Here is a 10,517-nt window from a genome sequence, read left to right on the forward strand (position 1 = left end):
CGAACTTCTTGTACCACTGTCTAGGAGCTTGTTTTAAACCATACAAGCTCTTCTTCAACCTGCATACCAGGTTTTTCTTGTCTGCCTCTATGAAGCCTTCTGGCTGCCTCATATAGATTTCTTCCTCCAAATCACCATGAAGGAAAGCTGTCTTTACATCTAACTGCTCAAGATGTAAATTCTCTGCAGCTACAATTTTCAACACCAGTCTGATTGTAGACAGTTTCACGACTGGAGAGAAAATTTCATTGTAGTCAATACCTTCTTTTTGCTGAAAACCTTTGACAACCAATCTCGCTTGTAGCGTTTGCTCCCATCGTGCTCTTCTTTGATCCTGTAAATCCACTTGTTGTGAAGCGCTTTCTTGCCTGGTGGTAATTCAGCTAATTCCCACGTCTGATTTGACAAAAGCGAGTCCATCTCATCTTTCATGGAAGACTCCCACTTGACTGAATCCTCCACTTGCATTGCTTCATCATAGCACTCTGGTTCACCATTGTCAGTCAGCAACAAGTAGTGCAAATAAGGAGAATACCGTTGGGTTGGTTTAGGAATTCTGGAGGAGCGTCTTAGTTCTGGTGTGCCTGGTTCTTCTTGAACTGCTTCAGGACTGATCTGAACATCATTTGCAGAAATCTCCTCAAACTCAGCAAATTCCTTTGTTTCAGCTTTGGTATTGGAGCTGTTTGATTCTACAGTTAACCTGTCTTTGTACATCACATTCTCATTGAAAATGACATCTCTGCTTCTAATGATCTTCCGATTTTCATAGTCCCAAAACCGGTAACCGAACTCATCACCGCCGTAACCAACAAAGGCACATTTGTTGGACTTAGCATCAAGTTTACTTCTTTCAGCAGAGTCTATGTGTACATAAGAAATACAACCAAACACTCTTAAGTGTGAAAGGTTTATTTCTTTCTTGCTCCAAACTTCCTCTGGTATTCTGCCATCCAAAGGAACTGAGGGCCCACGGTTGATCAGGTAAGCTGCAGTGTTAATAGCTTCAGCCCATAGAAATTTGGGCAATCCGACATGTATCCTCATGCTTCTGGAACGTTCATTCAGAGTTCTGTTCATGCGCTCTACTACGCCATTCTGCTGCGGTGTCATGGGAACTGTTGTCTCCATCTAGATCCCATTGTTTGCGCAAAAATCTCTGAATCTCCTATTTCTGTACTCTCCTCCATTGTCAGACCTCAACCGCTTGACTTTCATACCATTCTCATTTTCCACCATGGCCTTCCATTTTCTGAAGGTATCAAAGACTTCTGATTTTTTCTTCAAAAAATAAACCCACACCTTCCTTGTAGAATCATCGATGAAGATGACATAATATAATGAGCCTGCAAGAGATGGAACTGGAGATGGTCCCCATACATCAGTATGAACTAACTCTAACTTTTCAGCCTTGGGTGTCTTACCAATCTTTGCAAAGCTGACTTTCTTTTGTTTGCCAAAGATGCAATCCTCGCATAGTCCGACATCTACATTCTTTAGATCCGACAGCTTCCCCTTTGACAAAAGTGTCTTCATCCCTTTCTCGCTCATATGGCCAAGCCTTTGGTGCCATATGTTTGATTTTCCATCAGCATCTGCTACTGTAATGATATTCTCTAAATTTGAGGTTACATAGAGAGTACCTGTCTTCTTACCACGAGAAATGACGAGTGCTCCTTTGGTAATCTTCCATTCACAACCTGAAAAAGTTGTATTGTATCCTTCTCCATCAAGCTGTCCTACAGAAATCAAATTTCTTTTGAGACCAGGAATATGTCTCACTTCTGTCAGCTTCCAGGTGGTCTGCTTTGGAAGCTTTAGTCGGATGTCTCCTTTTTCGACGATCTTCAAGGTTTCATCATCAGCAAGATGAACCTTCCCAAAATCACCACTGACATAGTTCTCCATGATTTCTTGGCATGGCGTGGAGTGGAAAGATGCACCTGAATCCAAAATCCATGATTCAATCGGACTGTTGACGCTTAAAATCATGGCATCATCTGTCTCCTCCGTCATGTTGGCAGATTCATGTGCGCCGGTATTTTTCTTCGGTGCTCGGCAATCTCTTTTGAAGTGGCCCTTCTTGACGCAATTATAACAGGTAAAATCTTTATTTCCTGTTCTTGATTTTCCCCTTCTGGATTTCGAGCTGCCACAATTTGAATTTCTTTCTGAAGTTCTCCCTCTGGACTCCGTGTGCAAGGCTGAGGAGGTTGATGCTTCACCCGATTCTCTCCGTCGAATTTCTTCGCTCAGTACCAGATCCCGAACATCGTCGAATTTTAATTTGCTGTTTCCCGACGAACTGCTGACTGCTGTAACAATAGCATTCCAACTGTCTGGTAAAGATGATAAGAGAATTAAAGCTCGAACTTCATCATCAAATTCAATTTCCACTGAACTCAACTGGGCTGTGATTATGTTGAGTTCATTTAAGTGTTGTGCCACCGATGCCCCTTTCGTCATCCGTAAATTGAATAATCGCCTCATCAAATGAACTTTGTTTGAGGCCGATGGCTTCTCATACATACTGGAGAGAGCCGTCATAAGACCCGCCGTGGTCTTTTCCTTTGCTATGTTGAAAGCAACATTGCGGGATAACGTCAGTCGGATAACTCCGAGGGCTTGTCTGTCGAGAAGAGCCCAGTCTTCATTCTTCATGCCCTCTGGTTGTTTTCCTGAGAGGGGTTGATATAGATTTTTCTGGTATAGAAAATCTTCAATTTGCATCTTCCAAAATCCAAAGTCCGCACCATCGAACTTTTCAATTTTCATCTTCCCTTCGTCTGCAGCCATCGCTCCTACTCGAATCTGGCTTCGTTTGGATCGTTTCTGACAATTTTTGCGAACCGCCGTGTATTAAAACACCTCCGTCGACAAACTCGTATCGTCGACCGAATTTCACTATTCACGAAATTCACTATTAACGTGAATAGTAACCCGAATAGTAACATCGCAAAAAATTGACAAAATTCACAACCCAAAAGCTCTGATACCAGTTGTTGGGAAATAAACCAAATACAAGTAATTTCCCTATTACCAGATTAGTGAGAATACGAAATAAAAGCGGAAAAATAATATCCGAAATTGATAACGGAGTTCAGCCAATTGTGCTTACGTCTCCGGACTGCTGCAGATCTTTTACTAAGAGAGAAAATTTACAGGTGTTTACGAAATACTCACTACTCACAAGAAAGCTCTCTAGTATTGGGAGAAAGAAATGATTTTTGGAATGGTTTTGAAGCTAAATGAGCTAGGGTATTTATAGTTGAAACTTAAGGACTTAATCTTGTAAATACCCTAAAACCTATGGATTAATTGTTATTATCCCATTATCATTTTTCAACAAACATCTACCAAACTTTGAAAAACTATTTTTCAAAGAAACATTTACCAAACTTTGAAAACCATTTTCAAAGAAACATTTACCAAACTTTGAAAACCATTTTTCAAAGTTTTGCTAAATTATCTATCGTATTTTGTTTTCACTCTACTTATATACATGTATTATACACAAAAAGTAAAGAAATTAGCCCGCGCATATATATATATATATATATATATATATATATATATATATATATATATATATATATAATAATTAACCGACTTAAATTAGTTCCAACTTACTGCCTCAAGTTTCCTTGCCGTAGTAGATTTCCTTTTCAAAGTCTTTATTCATTGTTAATGCTTAACAATTCAGAAATTCACTTGTTGCTGTCACTTCAATTTTTCACATGTTGCAATGCTTTGCCGACTTATTTGGATAGTTACTGCTGCAATTCATTTCCCATATGCTTGTTTAATCTTGTTAAAGAATCAAGTTTGATTCCAGCACTCACCTCAAACTTGATTTTCCATTTCGAACTTTTCTCCACTTGTCATCTCCAATCGATTCTTCATTTGTTATGAGATCAGTCTTTGCTTGAAATATAAAAAGTGAAACATTATTTAATTCGTAATCGTTGTACCTTTCTGATATCATTCTCTCTTGTAGATATTTGAACTTCTGTGAGAGGTACTTCAGGATTTTCTATTATGTTGCTACCATCGTTGTTGCTGCTTGATGACGATGGCAAATTTTGTTAAGGACCTTCATCATCATTTTGTTCATCTTGATTGATAAGATCATCATCATCTACATCTTCGTTAAAAAACAGTCCTTCTAACTTTTTTTCTTTTTTGCTCCATCTCCAATATTCTGCTTCATCGAACTCAATATATCTTAAAATTATTACCTTCTTGATAAGAGGATTATATAATCTGTAAGCTTTGCTTCTTTCATCATAGTTAATGAAAATATATTTTTCTCCTCTGTAGTCAAACTTCTTTCTTCTCTGCTTAGGAACGTGGGCATATGCAATGCACCCAAAATCTTGAGGTGTCAAAGTCCTAGTTTTTTACAATCCATACTTCATTTAGCGTCATATACTTCACACTTTTGGTTGGACATTGATTTAACAAATAAACTGCACATCGAACAGCTTCTGCCCAGAAATTTCTAGGCACATCCTTACTTTTTATCATGCTTCTTGACATGTCCAGGATTGTGCGATTCTTTCTTTCTGCTACTCCATTTTGTTGGGGTGTGTATCTAACTGTCAGCTGATGGATGATGCCATGCTCTTTACAGATGTTTTCAAATAAATTTGATGTATATTCGCTTCCTCTATTTGATCTAAGTATTTTCAAATATTGGCCACTTTGCTTTTCCGTCATTGCTTTAAATTCTTTCAATTTTTCCAACGCTTCTGATTTTTCTTTCAAGATATAAATCCAACATTTTCTACTAAAATCGTCAATAAAAATTAGGTAATACCTGCTACCACTAAGTGATGGCATGTCAAAAGGACCGGCTATATCTGTATGTACTATCTCTAATGGGTCTTCGGGCATGCTAGGATCTACCAACTTAAAAGCTTTGTCTATGTTGCTTTCCTTTAATGCAAACCTCACATAATTCATTTGGAGGGTTGATCTATGGTAGTCCTTTCACCATACTTGTTTTCAATAATAGCTTCAAGCCAGAAAATCCAAGATGTCCATATCGTAGATGCCATAGCCATGAATCATATTGATCGCGGTCTTCATGCACTTGACTTCTCCCAACTCAATATTAATTGTAATGAGACAATTTCGAATCATATCAACTTGGGCTATCAATTCTCCTTTTTATTTTTTATGGAAAGCAAGCGATTCTTCATCTGCACTTTATATCCTTTTTCCAGGAGTTGACCAAGACTGATGACATTGCTTTTCAAAGCATGTACATAATAAACATCTTAGATGTACTTTTTTTTACCATTTCTCTGAGTAATCATGACTTCTCCTTTTCTTTTTACTTCTACGTATGAGTCATTTCCAAAAGTTACTCGCCCATGGATTGTTTCATCTAATTTCACAAACTGCTCCTTTCGACCACATATATGATTGTTGGCACAATTATCAAGATACCAAATATTTTTCTTGAATTCTTCATTTCCTTTGTAAGTGAGGAATACATCAGATTTTTCAATTTCTTCTTCTTCAACTACTGCTACGTTATTTCTTTCTTCTTGTTTAGGAACAGATCTACACTCATAACTATAATGACCATATTTTTTGCAATTATAAGATTGTACCTGAGATTTATTTCCTTGTTGATATCTTCCTCTACCTCGGCCTCCGCCTCTAAACCCTCTTCCACGACCTAATATTTGGCAATTTTCACTTGTTTGAGCGGTGTCAAAAGATCGACCACCACGTCCATGAGTTCCTCTTCATTCTCTATATCTTCCACGATAACCACCACGATTTCCTTGGCCTCGTTTGTAGCTAATGCTAGCTTCTCCTTCATTGACATTCAACTTGCTTTGTAAAGCTTGCTCTAAATTTTCAGAATCTTCATTTTGTTTCATTTTCTGCTCATGGGCTTGAAGTGAACCCACAAGCTTATCGAATGATATTTGAGATAAATCTTTCGATTCTTCGATTGCCACGACTATGTAATCGAATTTTCGTGTCAACGATCGCAAAATCTTTTCCATCTCTCTAACATCGTCGAGTGATTCACCATTTCTTTTCATTTCATTCACTACCGCTTTTATACGACTAATATAATCATCAATATTTTCCATATTTTTCATTTTTAACATCTCAAACTCAACTCTAAGAGATTGTAAACGTACATTTTTTGCTTTTTTGGCACCTTGGAGAGATTTTTGCAAAATCTCCCACGCTTGTTTTGCGGTTTTTGCATCAGAAATTTTTTCAAAGATAGATTCGTCTACTCCTTGAAAAATAAATAATAACGCTCTTTTATCTTTTTTTTTCGGGATTCCTTCAGTATCCTTTTCTCTTCATTTGACAGGGTTGCTTATGCTACTGCATTTTCGGCCTCGATGTAACCTTCCTCGATGATGTACCAACAATCTTGGGAACCTAGTAACGTCTTCATTTGAATGCTCTAATTACCATAGTTTGTCTTTGTCAATCTCGGTATTTAAAGTTGAATCATGTTGGCTATCTTCTCCACCACATTAAACTCGAGCCAAGCTCTAGATACTGCTTGTTGGAAGAAAAAGTGGGCTTTTGATAATTTTTAACTCGCATAATATTATTAATATGAACCAAATACAAATATGAACACAATACTAGTTTCAGCTAGTTCACAAACACAACCCTGTTATTCAAAGCTTTGCTAAGTCATCTCTCGTATTTTGTTTTCACTCTACTTACATACATGTATTACACACACAAAAATTAAAGCAACTAACACACACATATATATTTAATGTAATTAACCGACTTAAATTAGTTCCAACTTACTGCCTCAAGTTTCCTTGCCATAGTAGATTTCCTTTTCAATATTGACTTTTCAAAGTCTTTATCCATTGTTAATGCTTAACAATTAAGAACTTCACTTGCTGCTGCCACTTCAGTTTTTCACATGTTGCAATGCCTTGCTGACTCATTTGGATAGTTACTGCTGCAATTCATTTGCCATGTGCTTGTTTCTACAAGGTTCTAATCTTGTTAAAGAAAGTTTGATTCCAACACGCCTCCCCACCCCGCTTCTTCAAACACTCCTACAGCCATCTTAACACCTACAATTGTTGCAAAATCAGAGCTAGTATCCAGAACAGGGCCGGAAAATAATGCCCTTAAAACACCAGAAGGGAACCGTAAAGCACCTCCATAGCCACTTCTTCCCTCTCTAGACACACCAACATGATGAAAAACAGCCTTGAAATCGAACTTCAAACTATGATTCACTGAAATAAACGAATTAATCAATAAGCACTGTGAAGGATTTTTCCACCAGACATTCTCATTAAAAGGCAGATTTTCCTGCATATCTTTAATCCACACCATTGCACGTAGTCTGGATGAAAAGATCAGATCTTTCAAAAGAATTCGCTTGCCATTAAAAACTAGATCGTTCCTAGCTAACCATATCGACCATAGTGCAGCTGCAACTGAAATAAACCAGATTCGTCTTACCTCACTAACCATCTTCGCTGAAAATAGAATTTTCACATGCTGTCGTCGTTGCCCTACTCTTCACTGGTTTGTTATCTTTATCTCTTAATCTCATTATTGATAAAAAAAAAATTATCTCTTAAACTATAACAAAGCACTATTAAACTGAAATCTATCTAACTAGAGTTTATGTATGCTTAGATTTAATTCTCAATAAATCTAGGGAGGACCCACACATGATGGAAAATACATGAGTGCTTGTAATACATGAGAGAGTGATTAATAGCAACGAAGGAAATGGACATATATAGCTACGATTGATTTCCCATTTCTGATCCACAAACTTCAACATATATTCTTCAAACTTTTATGGACAGCTATATATGATTTTATGCTGTCATAAACAACAATGACACTTAAATAAAAACCAGGAATATGATTGCTCATGAAGTAATGGTCCCAGTCGATGCTTTTGGGGTCGAAGTAGAACATATCATTCTCTACAAGGCTCGATCTTGCCGCTGTTCTCAACTACTCGGTGTTTATGTCATCGAATCTGTGATTACTCGATAATTCGATTATATTTTAAGATTCAATATAAAAAAAACTAGGAGAAAATGTACGTACATGGCATGTAAGAACAAGTAGGGTCAATAAACATCGACCAATCGCATCACAAAGTCGATCTTCCTGGTGAGATTAGTGTAAACACCTTGAAATAAATGGCAAAAAACTATATTTGCCAATTTTAATGCCTAAACAATAAAACAAACGATGGTCACAATTGATAACAATAAGGTCTATTATGTCTGCAATCGTAATAAGTATGAAGAACCTTTCGTGGAAGCAAGAATCGAAGAGCCATGTATCTATGGAAGCTCGCCATGGTGTCAGTGACTCGAACTTTTCCAACTATTACTGGCTTTTCGTCATTGTCAATCCAAGGTTTCTTGGAGAAGTAATGGTAGCTGAAATCTTGGATAGTGCGGTATGTGATTGGGTTTCTCATTGATGAACCCACATGATAAATGGTCTCCGATGGTTGGTTCGAGGCATGGGCTACCATGGCTACAACCATCGCATTCACCACCATGTCAACCGGTGTCTGCAAAATTCAATTCATTTATCGACTTCTTGTTACTTGACCAATGACTTCAAATTCAATACAATGATATTCAAAAAGTTTTAAAGAAGAGTTTCGAACTCACCAGGTCAACAGCAGCGTCCACATCTCCGAGGAAGAATGTCAATTTACCCTTAGCATAACCAATGATAAGACTATCGATCGTTCTGTTTATAATCGAGAAGAAAAAATTTAAGATTTAAGATCGTAACTAAAAATCTTTTGAAAGGGTTTAGAATGAAGGATTGTAGGTTACCTAACACCTTCAGCCCACCCAGGGAATGGCTCTTTCAAAGTGCTGGTGATAATTGTAGGTCGTATGATGACAGCAGGCAAAGTCCCCTTCAACTCTCCTATCATCATTTCTCCCATTGCCTTCGTAAATACATATGTGTTTGGCAATCCATAAAATCTTGTCCTGATTTTATGTTGTCATGAATTCTATCATCTTAAAATTTTATGTATTCTCATATAATATTCTTATAACTTATTATCCAAAAACAAATTTCATGTTAATGACACAAAACTTTACCTTTGAATGCCCAAATCTTTCATGGATTGAGTAATTTCCTTGTCAGAAGCTCTTTGAATTCCGAGTTCATTCAATTTATGTTCAATAATTTCCTTCTCGGCATTAATATCTAAGCCCGAGACACCATTGAGTATCTCTCCCATGCTGTAAGAATTTTCAAGTGTAAGTCCTGTCCTTTCCGCTGACATATAAGCTGCAAAACCAAACATTAGTTGCATGAAAATGTGTTGTTAGAGTTTAACTCGAATTCAAAGTGAGAAATTTGTTTGATTAGAAGTAGAAGCTTCATTTTTTTTCTTTTATGTAGAATGTCTACTTTAAGTAGATTTCTACTTTATAAATTTCTTTTGTAACCAAGTATCTATCCACATAAATAGATACTAAAGGTAAGAGTTAGATATCAAGTTTTTATTTCTCCAAAATCCTCTTGTATTTTCTTCCTTCATATTAGTGAATTTTTCTCTTTTAACTCTGATTTTTCCCTTATGTGTTTTTCACGTAAATCTTGGTGTTATTTGTTTTTCTTTTTTATTTGTTTACCGATAATTGTTTTGATATTATAACAAATTAGTATCAGAACTTCGAGTTCAATATTATGACAATAATAAATTATGATATTCCACTTTTGGATTGAAACATCACGTTCTCATTGTGGCAAGTGAAGATTCAGAATGTCCTTACATAGTTGGACTTGAATGATGCATTGGAAGAGTTTGATAAGAAGATATCGTCAGATTGGATGAACGAAGAAAAGATTAAGGATCGTAAAGACATATCTTAGATTCATTTATACTTATCAAATCAAATCTTACAGAATGTGTAGAAATAAAAAATGACTACTTCTTTATGGGCGAAATTAGAGCAACTATGCATGAAAAATTCGTTGACAAGCAAGTTGCACCTAATGCAACGTCTTTATTCGCTCAAGTTGGAAAAAGGTTCGTCTCTTGAAGAGCACTTGACGCATTCAAGAAAACTGTCTCTGATCTAGAGAATTTAGAAGTGAAGTATGACCAAGAATATGTAAGACTGATCCTTTTATGTTCATTTCCTCCTTCCTACTTATCTTTCAGAGACACTATCATATACAGTCACGAAACACTCACTCTTGAAGAAGTATACAATGATATGCACTCTTTTGACAAGATGAAGCATCTTGTATTTGGTTTCGAGCCCCAAGCAGAGGGTCCCGTGGTGCATGGATCGAATAATTCATATCGTAAAAGGGAAATACGAGTTGTTATAGTAGTAAAGGAATGAGCATATCAAAATCTTTCAATCGAGGTAAAACTTGTCACTTTTGTAAAATGAAAGGTCATATTAAATCAGAATGTTACAAGTTATAGAATAAAATCAAAAGAGAAGCTGAAGAGAATAACTTGGAAAATCTAGTAAGGCTAG

At 36.6% G+C, this 10,517-nt stretch overlaps 1 pseudogene; it reads right to left on the reverse strand.

The window, feature by feature from the left end:
- Nucleotides 1-7,014: 7,014 nt before the first annotated feature.
- LOC120136603 lies at nt 7,015-9,325 on the reverse strand (annotated as a pseudogene).
- Nucleotides 9,326-10,517: the final 1,192 nt, after the last annotated feature.

This window comes from Hibiscus syriacus, unplaced genomic scaffold, assembly GCF_006381635.1.
Source record: "Hibiscus syriacus cultivar Baekdansim isolate YM2019G1 unplaced genomic scaffold, ASM638163v2 tig00110634_pilon, whole genome shotgun sequence".
Classification (NCBI taxonomy): domain Eukaryota; kingdom Viridiplantae; phylum Streptophyta; class Magnoliopsida; order Malvales; family Malvaceae; genus Hibiscus; species Hibiscus syriacus.